Below are 17,443 nucleotides of genomic sequence, written 5' to 3'. Positions count from 1 at the left end.
TACACGATAGTAAACCCTCTTGGGCTGCTCTTGCAAATTACATTTGTCATTAAAAAGCTTTCTGATATTCTAGGGCAAAGACTGAAATCTGCCCAGGCTCTGTTGTTGCATACCCCCCAGTCTTCCAAGTGACAGAAATTAATTTGTGGAGTCTCCAACCCCAAATCCTCTTTAATAACTTCTTCAGGTTAATGGCAGTGAGAATTCAGAGGATTCTTCTTAAATGCAGATTTTTTATTTACTACTGGCCAAAGGTACTGCTTTTTAACTACAGAAAAGCTAATCTGCATTAGCACTTCCTTTCTGGAGGAAGAAAGACACCGTTTTGGTCAGCTGAGGATTGAAATACCCCAAGTGCCTTCCGATTTCCCCACTTCTTTCCTAATGAGCACACTGACCTCTGCTGTCTTGGGAAAGAGCCTGTTCGGAAACGCAGCAAGGAGAACTTCCCTGCCTTCCTCCTCTTGATCCATTCCCTGCCTTACCCGGTGAATAAACCAGTATACATTTCTCTTATTGCTCTTTATGTTAAAAGGAAGAGAGAATTCTTCTGGATGTCTGCCTGTCCCAGCAGTGGAAAATCTTGGAAAATCTGCTTTGGGTGGGCATCACCAGCACATCCCAGAGGTAGTTTTGTTGTCCTTTGTTTTTGTTCAAAGAGTGAGGTGTTGATCTGAAGGCTCCCTAAGTAAAGCAATGATTCGCTTATTTTCCTATAAGATATAGGGATTTTTTTTTAATCAACTGCAACCATGTCAACAGCTTCTCACAGCAGAGGAAGAACTGGTATCCATTTAAATCCGTTCTGGGAATCATAAACAGCTTGTTGACAGAGGTCACATCCACAGGGGAGCTCACAGTTGATTAGTTCTCCTTCACAGAGCTTTTGCAGGCAGTGTGACTTGTGCTCCAGGAGAGAATTTAAGACAGGGATGTGCTGAACTAACCAGAAACAATTTCAAAAAATTGTACTGTGTCTGCCCAGATGCCTAAATAAATGGGAAATGAAAACAGCCATGAATTTTGAACTCAGCTTTGCTACTTTTGCTGTGTGCTGTATGTCTGCATTTTTGATGTATCCGCTTTTGTTCCCTATGCTGTGTTACACTGAATTCACAGCTTCTGCCTCAGTAAAAATGCCTCTTAAATAATGACATGAAAATGCTTCCCATCACATTACTAGGTTTGAACTACAAAAGTGCAAGTAGTGGGGAGATTTTTAGTACACGTGAGACATAAATCTATAGGAAACCAAATTCATCAGTTCTGATGCCTTTATCCCTTCCCTCCAACCATTTTATTGCATAAGCTCCTTCTTAATTTCCTTTACAATTATTTCCACTGGATAGTATTGACTGAATTTCTACTTATTTACTTGCTGTTGTTTTCTTATTACTGTATATTTGCAAAACTCTCAATAAATAAACAAAATTAATGGTAATGTGGAAGACATTCCAAATAAATAAAAGTCCCAGTATCATATATAACATGAATGTTCTACTGAATTAACATTGATGAGTCAAATATTCCACAGTCACTATTTATCCAGACTGTTTACACTAGCTGGTGTCTATTACTACTCAAAGACAATGTCCCTACCAATTACATTTTATACCTTTACCTGTATTGTTCTAAATGATTGTCATTTCTTTGTTAAATGCAATTCTCTAAGCTCCCCTCTATTGGCTCTGTCCCCAAAGTATACTTCAGAGTTTACCCTACTGGCAAACTTTGATTGACACAATAGGCAATTCTTGCTTGGCATACAATATTTAAGGCTAACTACTTGTCTAAACCATGTCATTAAGTGGAAACAATTATCAGAACTCTGAATAAAAAATATTTTGCAACTCTTTGTCCATATATTTTCAATAACTGTTAACATACAACCTGAAACAGTATTTGTTTGCCTAGTACTTTTTATATGTGCATATTTCAATTCTGTTTAATATCTTTCCATTTCTGTTTAATATATTTCCCAAAGACCTAGATTAGAGGATAGAAGGCACTCTCAACAGGTTTGCAGACAACACCAAATTGGGTGGGGGTGTTGATCTGCTGGAAGGTAGGAAGGGTCTGCAGAGAGATCTGGACAGGCTGGATTGATTGGCCGAGGCCGACTGTATGAGGTTCAGCAAGGCCAAGTGCTGGGTCCAGCACGTGGGTCACACCACCCCAGGCAGTGCTACAGGCTGGGTCAGAGTGGCTGGAAAAGTGCACGGCAGAAAAGGACCTGGGGGTGCTGGTCAACAGCAGCTGAACGTGAGCCAGCTGTGCCCAGGTGGCCAAGAAGGCCAGTGGCATCCTGGCCTGTATCAGCAATGGTGTGGCCAGCAGGACCAGAGCAGTGATTGTCCACCTGTACTTGGCACTGGCGAGGCCATACCTCGAGTGCTGTGTTCAGTTTGGGCCCCTCACTGCAATAAAGACATTGAGGAGCTGGAGCGAGTCCAGAGAAGGGCAACAGAGCTGGTGAAGGGTTGGGAGCACAGGTCTTGTGGGGAGCAGCTGAGAGAGCTGGGGGTGTTTATCCTGGAAAAAATGAGGCTCAGGGGAGACCTTATTGCTCTCTACAACTGCCTGAAAAGAAGTTGTAGCCAGGTGGGAGTCACTAAATTCTCCCAGGTAACAAGTGACAGGATGAGAGAAAATGGCCTCAGTAGTGCCAGGGGAGGTTTAGATTGGATATCAGGAAAAAGTTCTTCTATTAAAGGATGGTCAAACATTGAAACAGGCTGCCCAGAGAAGTGGTGGAGTCACCATCCTGGGATTATTTAAATGATGTGTAGATGTACCACTGAGGGACATGGTTTAGCGGTGGACTTGGCAGTGCTGGGTTAGTGGTTGGACTTGATGACCTTAAGGGTCTTTTCCAACTGAAATGATTCCATCATTTTGTGATTCTATATATATATGTACATGGAAAACAGGTTTCATATAACATCTGACCGTTGATTTCTTACCTTTCTAATGTCAGCAAGCACATGCATACAGATAAATAATACTGAGAAATGAAATTATTACTGAACAAAGAGGTTTCACCTCCTGTTATAAAAGCTGATATTTCTTAATACCCATATATATCAGTGGTGTAAGATTTTAGTGGCTGTACCATTAATGGCAGCAAAGGAGAAATATTAGCATCTTGTGGACTTTCCCCCCTACCAGCTTAATAGCAGTGAAATATCTTACTTAGAGAATTTCCTTTCATGCTTCCACAACTGCACATTGTTTCATAAAAAGCCCAACCAGACTAAGACCTGAATCCATAACACAGAACGAGGTAGAGAATGCATATGCATTCATACTGCCTTTAAGAAGACTCTATGCACCTGAGCTACCTTGTAGCCACATTTCCTATATCAGGTCTTAGCACAAGTCAGCGCATCATGCTTTTGATGACACTAGGGTCTGGATTTTGCCATGTAAGGAACCTTTAGTTGCATGAAATGTGGCCTTTCATTATCTCTGGAGCCGTCAGAGACAGTTCTAGTTGAAAGTTGCAAGCAAAAGTCCTTCAGATTCTCACAATTCCATCAAAATGGAATATTTTTAATCCAATTTCTCCTCAAAAAGTGTATGTTTTTAGAAGGAAGGAGTAAAAATAGTCCATCTGCTTCTGGGAAGAGGGGAGGGGAGGGGAGGGGAGGGGAGGGGAGGGGAGGGGAGGGGAGGGGAGGGGAGGGGAGGGGAGGGGAGGGGAGGGGAGGGGAGGGGAGGGGAGGGGAGGGGAGGGGAGGGGAGAGGAGAGGAGAGGAGAGGAGAGGAGAGGAGAGGAGAGGAGAGGAGAGGAGAGGAGAGGAGAGGAGAGGAGAGGAGAGGAGAGGAGAGGAGAGGAGAGGAGAGGAGAGGAGAGGAGAGGAGAGGAGAGGAGAGGAGAGGAGAGGAGAGGAGAGGAGAGGAGAGGAGAGGAGAGGAGAGGAGAGGAGAGGAGAGGAGAGGAGAGGAGAGGAGAGGAGAGGAGAGGAGAGGAGAGGAGAGGAGAGGAGAGGAGAGGAGAGGAGAGGAGAGGAGAGGAGAGGAGAGGAATTCCTTGCCATTTTAAATATTTTCAGCAGCTCTCTTGCTTATCTTTGCTCTAACACCTAGAAGTAGCTGGGAAGCTTAAATCCAGGTTTGAGATTAGGTAGGTGTATATTTTACTGTGTCTGGTCAACATCCATTTTGATACGGCCAAGTCTTAAGTGTTTTTAAAGCACACAGCTGTAGCTTATGAATAATGGCACCTGAAACACTTAGGAGCATCTTGCAGATCCCAGAACTGTGAAGCTCAAATCACTGCATTTAGCTCCCACCCGGGGGTATTTCCACTCTTAATGCACAGCCCAGGCAAACTGAGGCAGGAAGCAATGACATAATCTGCCCCAGACCTCACAAAAATTCACAGCAGCCCTCTGAGAAGATGCAGCTCTCATGCCTGTGCTCCTCAACTTCCCGTCCCTTTGGGAGCTGCCCCGCCAAATGTTGGGATGGGACCTTCCTTGGACAGGAGGAATTTATATTTCTGTGCCTGCCTTCTGCCAGGTCTATCAAGGAGGAAACACGGGCAGTGAAACCCCAGTCTTGAATAAAAAGGGTTCATTTCCAGCAGATTTTGTAAAGAACGGAAGAAAGCATTTTAAATGTCAGCAAGGAAAGTGCAATTTCTTCCTGTACCAACCAAGGGCACAGAGGGGATGAGCAGTTTCTCCTGTCAAGCCCCATTTCCATTCCTGCTGAAAGAAGAGACAATGTTGTCCTGTCTCTGCTCTTCTCCCGTGGCCTTGCTAGGCATAGTGTCACCCAACATGCTCCAAGACCCCCTGCTCTGCTCAGGGAAGGCTCTACCTATCGCAAAAGGCAACTGCAAAATTAAAAAAAAAATACAAAAAAAGAAGACTGACTAATTGAGCCCAGCTCAGGAGATAGATTTGTGAATTATTACAGTTCTGACTCCCACAGCAACACAAATCCTAGGATGTGCCAAGAACAAATTAGGCTGTCTGCAGTTGGGACTTCTCCCCAGAAAAAAAAACCTTTTTTCTAGCTATAAGAAACAAGCAGCTTTGCCAGCGGTGAAGAGCACACAGATAAAGAGTCCCTCCTGGAAGTCTCATTTGGAAAATTCAAGGCTTTACCAGAACAAAGACAGGGGTTTTGGTGGGTTTTTTTTGTTTGTTTTGGTTTGGAGTTTCTTTTTTTTTTTTTTTTCTTTTTTTGGGAGGGGGGAGGTTAAATTAACTACACAGCAAAAATAACAAATTTAACTTCCACTAAGTTCATGGCCTTCCATTTCCATCGTTGTGTGTCAGACATGCTCCTGGGGGCTCCATAATGCTTTAAAACAAGAGGTGCTCCTACCTTGACTGCACCCAGGTGCTCGTGGGCTCTGGCTGAGGAAAGCAATTTTAACATCACTCTCAAGTATCCTGCTAATTTTCCAGTCTCATTTTGTCTGCCAGACACAACTTTCCTTTCTCTTTACAGAGCAGAATAAGATACATGTAAACAAAGAATGTGGGATGTGAGTTTTGCTTCCAAAAGCAGTTCTTAAGCAGAATGAATGAGAGGCAAAACATTAAACCCCAGGAGCCACTGGAGTCCCAGAGCTGCTTGGACATTCCTTACAAGGAAACTGAAGTAAGTTCTTCAAAGATATACTTTTCTGTACACTGCTAATCAAAGCACTTATCTTCAGCATAGAATTAATTTGAGCCAAAACTAAAATTTCAACCCTAACCAGACTTGCAACCATAAAGAAAAACATTAGTTCAAAAGTGATGGTACTTTTTAACTTGTGTGATTTGTGTCAAGCTGTAACGAAGGGGCAAAATATTTAGTTTTCCTAAGTTAATCTCTCTGTGATGCTATACAGGCACATTGTTGATCCCTGGATTCATTTGTGGTGCTCCAGTATAATTTTGCAGGATGCCTGTTCTCAAGTAAGCTGTACTACTCTGGGGGAAGTTCACTTGAGCAGAGATAACTCACGTTAATTCAGCTGTCAAAATAAAGCCAAAGAAATCTCAGAGTAGTGGTGCAATTTCCTAATATTATCTTCCTCACTCATGTTTCATTCACCCCTGGGACCATAATTGAGTTGCTACTCGGTGTAAACCCTTTGGTCTATGGTCCAAATGGGAGAGAAGTGGCAAAGTCAATCTGTAATATCACACTTCAGCATGCCTGGAGAAATTGAAGCACACTCACATTGAATGTCTGTGACTATTTTTGGTACCCTGCTTGTGGGTTTTCTAAAATATCCTAATTTGTAACTAGTTAGTAATCTGTAAGTAAATTTTCCATACTGACCTGTGGCCATTCAGTTTATGTACAAGCCTTGGGTGATTGTTGTGGATGAAATGCAAGCATATTATCCAGAGGGTCTCAGCCAAAGGCAGTTGATTGCTGGCACGTTCCTTACTCTACTTGCTGAGCACTTACACATCAGAGTTAATTCTGCAGAAGCCACATCGACTCTTCCCTCCAGATGGACTGATCAGACACTGGTTTATTGGCTCCCTTGTCTGTTGAAGAGCATTACACCTTCAATTGACAAAGCAGAGCAATGTCAATTGAAACTGCTCAAGTCTGAATGCAATCAGAATTTTCATTAGTATTTATGTTTTAGCACCTGATGAAGAAAATTTTTCAAGGGAGTTTATGAGATGATAGTTTATTTAAAAAATAGTTGTGTACTTTGGAGAAATGCTCAGTTAAAGAGTAACTTTGTCAAAAATGGAATACAAAAAAAGTAAGTTACTAAATCTGACAGTTCTGGTTAATCTGAGGACGATAAAAATGATGTGATTGTTTAGCACAGTGAGAAATAAGCTTGGAGAAGGGACTTTCTTCCACCCAGTATACAAACGATATCACTTTTTTAAGCCTTCCATTTTACCCCTGACACAGGCAGTCTTTGACTACAGCTAAATGGTATCCTTCACTTAACTGTTTGTTCCTCCAAACTCTCTGCACTAAATAAATAACATTAGAGCTTTACTTTGCTTAATACTGGCAGGGAGAATTGTCTGCATAATTTTATTCATCTATTATTTTTGAACTAGCATTCAAAAATTGGGAAAAAGGCTTCAAAAATCCATGTGCAATTTAAATTTTGAATTCTTTTGTTGGCTTTGGCACATCTCCGGTTCACGTTTTCAGCCTCTTTTCCCCGCCACAAGGGATACCAACTTATTTTTCTTCTCAGGTAGTAGCTTCAACTCAGCTGCTGGAGTTTGAAGTGGAAGACCAAAACCTGATGGATGTGGACATGGGGCAAGTGGAAGAGAGATGAGAGAGGAAAGAATTACGACTGACACTGACCCTGCCTGTACCAGCACTGAGTGGCACCAGGCTCATTTCTTCCAAAAGCTTGGACCTGAGAAAGGCTGATATAAAATGGTCTTATTTTCATGCCCAGAATCCTTAATGAAATGAATTCTTCCCACATCCCTCTTGTGTTTCTGACCCTATTTTGACAAAGCTACCAAGTGGATATCAGAGCACCAGACTGTTTCTGCTCACTGAAGACTGCTCCAGCAGCTGAACGATATTTGTGTCCACATATGCCCTTCATTCACACTTGCACTGAAGCAAAACCACCTTGCAGTTCCTGCTGTGCACTGTGCAGCATTTCACAAGTCATGGCCAAAGCTCCCTTCTCAAGCAAAAACGCCCCCAAGACTTTAACAGTAAGTAAGACGATCTCTTTCCTCTGAGAGAGGCAAGTCTGCAGATATTCAATTCCACCCAATAAATGGGAACCATATGAACACAAGGCAAAGGAAAGTGCAGCTAGTTTTCACTGCACCCTTTCCACCAAACACCTCTCCAATCTTTGCATGGGGAAAGCTTCTTCTGTGGTTGTCAGACCTGTTCATGGCTTGGGATAGTGCAAGTACAGATGTGGCCCCTTTTGTAGGTCCCTGAACAGTTGTCAAATCTCGCTTTTACTCTATCCTTTTTTCCCTGGTTTCTGTACCTTGCATATTTATTTTCCTTCTCAGACTTTCCTAAAGGTTTAATTTTCTCTCTATGGATATTGCCAGTTCTCCCAGTGCTGATTCCTAATCAAATTTAAGGTATCTGAGCTTGGAGTATCCACTCCAAGGAATGCCAGTCACAGATAAGGAAGCTGCGCAATTCCAAGAGGCCTAAACCCAACCAGAAGCCAGAGTCCAACACCACCCTTCTAATGCCTGAACTGCAAACACTCAGAAAAATGACCTACTAGCCCTGAGACGTGCCTCTGATCACTCACAAAATAGTGACAGCAGGAAAGAGGCAGAGACCACCTTTTTCAGTGGCTGACCCTGAAAGAGGTGCCCTGCAGTACAGGTACTGAAGTACATCTACGCACTTGCAGAGCTGTTAACATAAATATGGGAGATGCTAGGCCTGGAGTTCAGACTTCAACTGTTTGCACACAGGTCTACAATATTCTGAAAAGTAAATAATAGCCAAATTACTGACTTAGGAAAGGTGGGATGTTGTTGTTGTACCAAAGGAGGCATGTGCTCTACACGACCTATGCTGCTGTTTTTTAATCCTCTACAGGAACAGACGGCCAGGATACCTAGCTCTTTGTTCCTGCACAGCACAACTGCACTTATGCTATTAGCTAATTTTCAGCTGCTCTTACCACTTCGTCTGGCAAAATACAGAACTGTATTCCTGGAATTGCTCTTATCTGTACAGCGTCATCCTGCCTCCACCAAAAGGTGCTGCTGACTGAGTTGGGCACTGCCCAGGGACTGGAGAGGAAACATCTCTCTCCTATCAAGCTCACTTACCCAGGCAGCGATGTCCTTTAAATAAGAAATCTCTAGGCAGTTGTCTTTCCCAATTTGCATGGTTGTCATCTTTCCTGTTGTGTTTTCATAAGCTTGTCCCTACCAGACAAAAGACCTGCTCTCCCTTCTCCTGAAGTCAGTGGGAATTCTGCCATCAATTCCAGCGGTACCTGGAGCAGGGCCAAAATGTTAGCAACTCCACTTCCCCTTAAGTCATCCACAAACAATACTTCTTTGATTACATACCGAGCCTGAGGGGTCTTAGTTATCTTCTAACCCTCTCCTTTATATCTCCAGTATCTATGGATTCCATAGTGTAGGCAGGAACTGTTTGAATAGAAGGGCCTTAATCATCAAAAGTACTTTTCTTCCTCAGCCCTGTTTTTTCTCAAAGGGAGTTTGTTGCTAATTCCTTTGGGAAAGAGATGGGGAAAAATGAAAAGGAAATGACACCACTTTAAAAAGAAGCTAAACCAAAGAAACCCAACCCCACAGAAAGATACCTTCTGACATTTAAGTACTAATGTATCTATGATCAAATTCACCAAAAGAAAAAAAAATACTGATCACATTGAAAATGGTAACTTTTAAAATTATACTGGATGAAAAGATGATACAAGCCACAAGGGTAACCTTGGCTAGATTTTCAAGGTGGTTTGCAACAGAGGGTAGTGAATAAGACGAAAGGGGAACTCTATTTGTTTAGGTAACTGCACAGGATAACAAGTCCAAAATAGCTTCAATTGATTCTGAGTATCTTCTTCAACATCTAAACAGTAATTGTGTTGTCCTTTAATTAGACGCTGTGATTGCTATACTCTTCAATAAAGAGAAGGCATACCTAGATATTTAGTTTTTAGCCACAGAGGGAAACACCACACTACGTATGGTTATGCCTTACAGATGGCGCTTGGTAAAGGATGAAATGGCAACAGGAAACAATCAGTCTGACCCAGAAGACTAACACAGGATTTTGTCCAAACTGAATCCTGCAAAAAATATTCTTGCAACTGGAGAACTTTGGTGCTGAAGTTAGTATTATTTATAAAAACACAAAGGAAAACTGATTCTGCCACATAGCTGAAGAGCTTTACTACAATTTGGACATACAGCAGATTTCCTATATTTCAGGTGAAATATATTCTCTGTCCAAATAGGACAGATGAGAATTTGGTTTTATTTTGCAAAATGTGCATGCAGTGAGGATGATGTGACATCTGCACTAAGCAATATACAGCTCTCCAAAAGGCTGGGCGTTACAAGAGAGGAAAAAGTACTGTCAGAAAGCGTCACTGTATTACTCTTCCACCAACAGAAGGTGAATAAATGAATACATTCAATATAAAATCAATTAACAAACAAATTAAATACAAAATAAGCACATAATATTACTAGGTTGTCTGTTTGAACTAAAAAGGCTAGGTACTGCAATGCATCATATTTTACTGGTTTTCTCTGATTAGATATTCTTAGAGTGACTTCTAAGACTATGCTGATTTGGGCCCCTAATATTTTGTTGAAGAATTTTGTACATGACATAATATTTGGGCTACTATATGAAATCATGAATAACATCAACATATTCATTCTTTATTTCATGCATTCAGGTCTTACTAAATATATGCCACACTGCTAGAATGGTGGCCTTTCACAACATACTTCAAGAAGAAGGAGGCAAAGTATGCTAGCTGGCAAAGGAAGTTCTAAATGAAGAAGGACCAGCAGGTTATATTTCTATCTGGCACACAAAGTTAGGGATTTAACTTTCACATCATAGGAATGTTTTAGGAAAACCATCAGCACATCCAACCTGACTCTTTTGTAAGATTCCACTGTGATAAGCAGAATTGGAAGGGAAGGATATAAAGAAAAAAACAAGCAATCCAGGCTCTAAAAATGACTGTGAGGGGAAAATAACTGTCTACACAGAGATGGTTGAGGCTACACAAGGACATCCAGAAATGGGACTCTTTTTTTCAATATTCACTTTGGTACCATATAAAAACAACTGTATTGTAAGTAATTCCTCAGAAAGGTTGTGGGGTCTTTCTCTTCCTGTTTGACATTCACTGAAACAGAGCCATCAAGGAGATTTTTATATCATTGGTCTCCCTAGGATGGAGAGTGGTAAACATGGGTAAGTGTAAGCTCACTTGTTTGATGTATTTGCAGAAGACTGTGGATGCCCAAAGAGCACAGCAAGTCCTGCCTAGCTGCAGTTGCCTGGTGACACTGCAACACATCTCAGGTGGAGTTTCTACACTGGGCTAAAACACAGGGCAGTGCAGGAAAGGTTCAGAGATGGACTATGTGAGGAAAACCCCATACTTCATATCAGCTGTGTGCCAATACTGCAAATTTGATGGTGGGATGGGGCTTGCTTGTGATCACTCACAGCCAGGAAGGGTTGATTCATCCCTCAACCTCTGTATGAGCAGTTGAGCAATCCAGGTATGTGGCTGCGTGGTTTGCACTCAAAGGGAGTCACATGAAACAGCAGATTAGTGGGTTGCACAAAACCAGCTCCTGAGCTCTAATCCCGGTGGTGCTGGTAAGCACACTGGGTGGCCTCGTGCCGGCCTGTTGGCTTGTCTCTGAATTCACATATCTGGGAGAAAGAAAAGACTTTCACAGAGGCACTGTGTGCTTTACCCAATTTATGCTTTTACTGCACATTTTAAAATATCACACACCTGATTTGCCTTCTGCCAGATCTTTTTAATGAGAGTTGAAGGAAAAAGGGACTAAAGTTTGATCTATGCTCATTCACAGCCACTTTAAACTAATCAGAGAGGTGTAAAGGGACCTACCTGGGAACAAAGTATGAGAGTCACATTCAACATGTGATCCCTCCAGGCACACTTACCAAACATACCACCACCTTTTACTGCTTCTTAGCAAGACTTACGACTAATGAGGTGAGTTTGTTACTAGAAAGCATTTCTTTCTGTAGGAATTTTTAAATAGATCTGTATCTGAATAAGGAGGTATGTAAATTTGGTTCATTTAATAATTATGAAAGCTGAGCTATGAATAATCCTGAATAAAGCCAGGCAGATTGCAGGCTGTAGCTATAGGACTTTCAAAATAACAATGACAAGAAGCATCAGCCCTGCAGAAACCCAGCACTGCTATTTATGCTGAGTAACTATTCATTCACTAAAGAGATTACAGCAATAAAGCTTACTTATCTGCTTGCTTATTCAATGTTTACCCATTTCTTCCAAAGGTGAAAAGATTTTGTTTTGTTTTCCAAACAACCCATGTAAGTTATTTATTAGATATTAAATATTACATCCATGTTATATGTTATAATCAGTCCTACATTACAAAGGATTTGAGACAGGTTACTGTACAGGATGCTGTTGCAGTAAATGCAAAGGCTGATTTCAGATGTCAAAATATGACCAGGCCATCTTTCAGTCCAACAGGAACTATTTTTTCCACATCCATATTTCATTTTGATTCCTAATCACTAGAGTAAGCCACATGTCAATGAGCATGCTATCTTTCACATTCCTCCACTCTTCCCTACTTCGAACTGAATATACCAGTGTGCCAGATTTACTGTTAGGAAAAATCCCAGTGTGACTATGTGATTAATTAATCAAGGCCTAACATATGATTTGGGCCTCTGGGAATATTATTACAATCAATCCTGCAAGAAGCCTGTGCATATGGATGGAGGATTTGCATATGTCAAAAATTTATTTCCTCTGCAGTCATTCAATTTAATCTTGGGGAAGCACTCTAGAGCAGGTTAAAGACAATATTCTAATGGAAAGTTATCATCTAGCTCTAGAACTCTCTGTGATAAACAGTATATAAATTAACTCAAGTATTTACATTGCACTTCTGCAGAAGTTAACATTTCTGTCCTAAGGCTCCATTTATACTGGCAGCAGTTCAGAAGTTAAAGATCAAAACACACTCAGAACACCTTCATGAAAACAAAATGATGATAAAAATTACCAGCATGTTTCTAGAAGGACAACACCTCTTTACATTCAACAAGAAGACATTTTACTGAAGCCCCAAATGCTTGTCTGTTGTTTTAGACTTAGAAATATTTTATGATTACTCACATATAATTTTTCCTAAGATGGACAATGGAAGATGTAAGAAAGGGGCTATAATTTCACATTTTCTGCTTTGCCACTTAGGAAAACTTAATTTCTATTACTGAAACACTATTACAGGCCACGCTTGCTGTAAAATCTTCATACTACATCCCTGTGCACCTTATGAATTTCACTACAACTTCACATAAAAAAACAACAAAAAAATTCTGATTACTTTCATAATAATAGCAAATAGTTCCAACTTTCCACAGCTGCAGAAGTTTGCTGTCCCAAGAGATTTGTCATGGTACAGCTCTTGCTTCCAATCAAAACAGTGACATAGTGGCCATGATTTACAGCTTGCAGAGGCTTTATTAGGGGATAGCACACTACTGAGCAAATATTAAAGAACTTTTAATGTGCAGCAGGGCTTTTAATCTTTACACCCTCCCCCCCCCCAAAAAAAAAAAAAAAAAAAAAAAAAAAAAAAAAAAAAAAAAAAAAAGTCCTGCCCAAAAGCAAAGGGAAATAGGAGCCAGTATTTAAGACTTCTCTTTTTCTGTTGTTAGGTTTCAACAGAAATGATCACCCATAAATGAGACTGGCTGTTTAAACAACTTCATTCTTAGTATTTAAAATGGTAAACATGTGCACTGTTAACAGTAACAGAATGGCAAAACTTGCATGATAGCAGGGAAGAATAATTAAAAGGCTTAGCATCAGACTAAAAATGACTCTCAGGTAAAATCAGTACTTTTCCTTATAAAATTATTAAGAAATAAATAGTGAGAAGAAAAATTAAGAACATGATAATTTATTTTAAAAAGCAGTGAGTTGATATACGAAAGGAACATTTGTATTCCTGTGTTCAAGCAAAATTGATTAACATCAAGAATATTTTATTCTTGATTAACATCAAGAATAAAAATTACTATGTCATGCCTTTTTGTTGTTCACATTGAATTTGCCTAAGCAGAATGGAAATGGTAACTATGTGTAAAGAATTCCAGAATTTTTAGTTTCTGTCAAAACAAGGCTTAAAACAGCCTACAGAACAATATAACATTACATTTAGTGAGTTGATGATGTTTTGAAATTTAATTAGTTGCCGAGCTGTAGTTTTTGATACTGAAGTCTAATTTCTACTCAAATCTAGCAACTTCATTTTGAGAAAGTTAAATCTATTGCATAGGATCTGAGTAGTGATAAAGTGATCTCAGTTTTATATTTTTTATATAAAATAATATATTAGATGAGTGCAAAGAGCATGTATTCTAACTAATTTCTATCATTTTATGATATACTTTGGACTGTGAGGTGCAACGAGACGCTAGCAGTTTAAGGTCCATATTTCTGCAAATGCCTGGCTCCACATGCACAGTGATTTTTGGTTTTCTGTTTAAAATGCTGGCAGCTATGAAAAAAGAAAACCACAATGATGCTCTATGGATTCACCACTTGACAGAGATCTCAGGCCACAAATACAAACGGTGCATGAAAATTTTATGAGTTACGGGGTCCAACAGCAAAATATTTGCAAATGTTGCTATTCCTCTTTCTGCAACTGTAGGGACATATCTGGTAAAAGACAGAAAAAAAAGCCATGCTCAAACCCTTGGCTGCAATACTAATTCTGAATATATGGCTTAAAACTATTATTATCACATACGTTACTTATTAAGTAAAAAGCCTGAAGCTATTTGTCTGTCTACATTTAATCTGATAGTCTATTTTTCCTCCCAAGAAACTAGTTTTTAACAGTCAGATTTTCCAGTACTTTTGTTCCCTCATAGCAGAATTCAGGTTTGCAGAATTGTTTCATTTTCTTCAATTTGCAGTCTTCAGCAAAGAAGCTGTTTACTTCCAACATGGTTATACAGTGAAAATAGATCTGCATTTATGGAGTTAATAGTCCTCTTATTAATTTCACTCTGCTTTTTTTTTTTTTTTTAATAGAAACCTAATGAAAACCATGTTTATGTGCTCAAAGGCACAGAGGAAATTCATTACTCTGAGGAATAACACACTCCACAAGTGAAATGAAAGTAATCTTATTTATGACAGGAAGGGGCCTTCACTAGACTCAACTCCACCACACTTGGACTGATACTGGCTGCATGAAAGAAGCTGCAAATTCAGGAATTGGTTTCAAATGTAAGCCTCATCTCAGCAATAAACACATTTGCAGTTTAGTCTCGCAAACATTTAAAATCTGCTGAAGGGTAAGTACCCAGTTATTGTATTTCCCATAAACATGTGACAAAAAGAATGCAACAATTACAAGAAAAGCAGTGATATGGCTTTTCATTCTGGGTGCCTTCCTTCCACTTAGAAATGAGCCCCCCCGTTCCTCGGTCAGCGTCCACCGCAACACGCACCCATGCCTACGGCCAGCCTGCTTACTTATCAGATCTGGCCCTTTGCTTTGGGCTTAATAGCAGTGCTGCAGCAACTGAAATCTCCAGGTTTACATCAACTTGGTTGTGGGGAGAAGAGAGGCTTATAAATCCATTCGCCTGGAGAACCCTTGAGGAGTGGGAGGTGGAAGACTGTGGGAAGGACAGGTGCTGCAGGGCTGCAGCCTCGGCTTGCTAAAGGGCTTGATGTCCAGAGGTGTTCAAGGTACCCTGCACAGTCAGGTAATTCCCTAAGCAGAAAAGGGAAATCAGAAATGCCAAAAATGATTTACTGTCCCATCCACCCAGCCCTGTACATGTGTGCGCCTGAGCATCTGGCATCCATGTGCATGTGTGCATATGTGTCTGAATTTGAAAGAAAGAGAAAAACCTTCTTGCAAAGAAGGAAGATAATAAGAAAATGTCTGACAAGTTATTGCTACATCTATTTTTGTGTGAGATTGCATCTTTTTTTTTGAACAACATCAAATCAAAAAAGAAAAATGTTTCTTAGCAATGTGAAAGTCAAACCCTACGTTCATCACATTTCTAGAGACTTCAAAAGAGAGCTTTCATTAATGGAAAGTTGTGATGTACAGTAAACTGGATGGCTCCACATGCGTTTGCAATTTCTGTATCTAAACCCACATGTTTTACATTCCTTGGGTTTCTTACCCGAGTTGTCTTGAGTTAGAAAGGGGCAGGAGGGAGGAAGGAGCTGCCATGCCAAGGCTTCCATCCGGCAATAAGCCCCACTGCCCACAAGAAGGCACTGTGTGTTAACAAATAAGAATATGCCGGGATTTCTGGAGGGAATTGACTTTTTCGTTCCCGCCGACGTTAAAGACCCAGCACAAGATGTGTGGGTTTCTCCAGCGTCATGAAGGACAGCTGCCTTTGTCTGCCTGCAGATGTTTGGCCAGTTGCAGTTTGGATGCTTGACCAGTGACTGAGATAAGCTCTTCAGCCTTACACAAGGAATTAACTAATATTCTTGTACATCTTCCCCCAGAAAGCAACTTGTAACACTAAAACAAGCTTGACAAATTTGAAGATTTAGTTAAAGAAAAACATATTTAGCTCTTCCTTTGTTATTCTGCTTTTGCAATTACAGTATGTTTGCATTTGTATAGGCACTTCACTTGATCTAAATTCCTCCCCTGCTTCATGCCACAACAAAACAATTAATCCTTTGTTTGCAACATTAGTCAGTTGTCATGGAAATTAATATGATTTCACTAATTCAAAAATAGGAACATTTTTGGATCACATATTAAGAGAATAGGGTGTCATACACAGACCATGTCTTTTAGAAATAGCTTGGTACGTAGTGAGTACATCAGAAAAAGGATACTTTGGAAGAATATAAAATTTTTAAAGCACATAAAAACCCAAAGTCTTGCCTTGGTCTAAAATATTTGAGCATTTCTCCCAACAAGCAAGTTGTACTTTAGATCTTGAACATTCCTCCCAACAGGAAAATTGTACTTTAAATCATGTGCAGCTTTTTGTTTGCACAGAAGATTTCTCAATCTCTTTGTCTGGATTTGAACTTCTCAGCTAAAAGAGCAGAATTGAGACTCTCCTTTTCCTTTGACAAATGATCTATTTGCTGACAGAGATGAGCAAGGGAGTGGACAATCTCAACAGTGTTTTTCTACAGCCATATTTTATTCCCCTCTTCACATGAACACAAAAACGCAGAAGCAGCTGCATTGAAGAAATAAGGGAAGCTGCTCTCTATGACGTCTGTATACCTCAAATTGTTGGAAAGTATCATGGGCCAAAATTCTCCATGATGACATGGCTGAAGGCCAGCACAGAGCCATGGTACAAGCAAGGTCACCGCAGACTTACAAGATCTACTTTCAGGTAATGTATAAACCTAGGCTCCTACACGATTCTGGATAAAACACTGTCTGAGCCTCATGAACAAGATGACAGATAGTGCCAGATGCCTCTTTGGGTTGTGGGAGCTGCCAGACTAGCCCATACGGGTGAAAGATGTTGTACAGAGAGATCTCTCCACATTATCAGATTGAACTGGCAATAACAACAGAGGTAGTATATGGAACTGCTTGCTTTCTAGCTGACGCCTCTTCTCCCAAATTAAATTAGCCGCACCCCTGCCCCAGCAGAAAGCCACCTATACACAGCTAACACATACCACCTGCCTTGGGCTGTCAGGCACAAAGGAGACACAATTTCCTCC

At 40.5% G+C, this 17,443-nt stretch overlaps 1 protein-coding gene and 1 long non-coding RNA gene across 2 annotated transcripts in view; one reads left to right on the top strand and one right to left on the bottom strand.

The window, feature by feature from the left end:
• Positions 1 to 17,443, bottom strand: part of SCFD2 (sec1 family domain containing 2) — a 195,928-nt gene that overhangs the window by 36,983 nt on the left and 141,502 nt on the right. The gene's annotated exons all lie outside the window — the stretch shown is intronic.
• On the top strand, positions 4,048 to 7,658 carry LOC138109072 (uncharacterized). Its single transcript, XR_011150248.1, has 3 exons — positions 4,048 to 4,126; positions 5,467 to 5,619; positions 7,190 to 7,658. It is a non-coding gene; the product is annotated as an uncharacterized lncRNA (long non-coding RNA).

The sequence above is a fragment of the Aphelocoma coerulescens genome, chromosome 4 (assembly GCF_041296385.1).
Source record: "Aphelocoma coerulescens isolate FSJ_1873_10779 chromosome 4, UR_Acoe_1.0, whole genome shotgun sequence".
Taxonomy (NCBI): Eukaryota; Metazoa; Chordata; class Aves; order Passeriformes; family Corvidae; genus Aphelocoma; species Aphelocoma coerulescens.
This window is presented reverse-complemented; position numbering and strand designations above follow the sequence as displayed.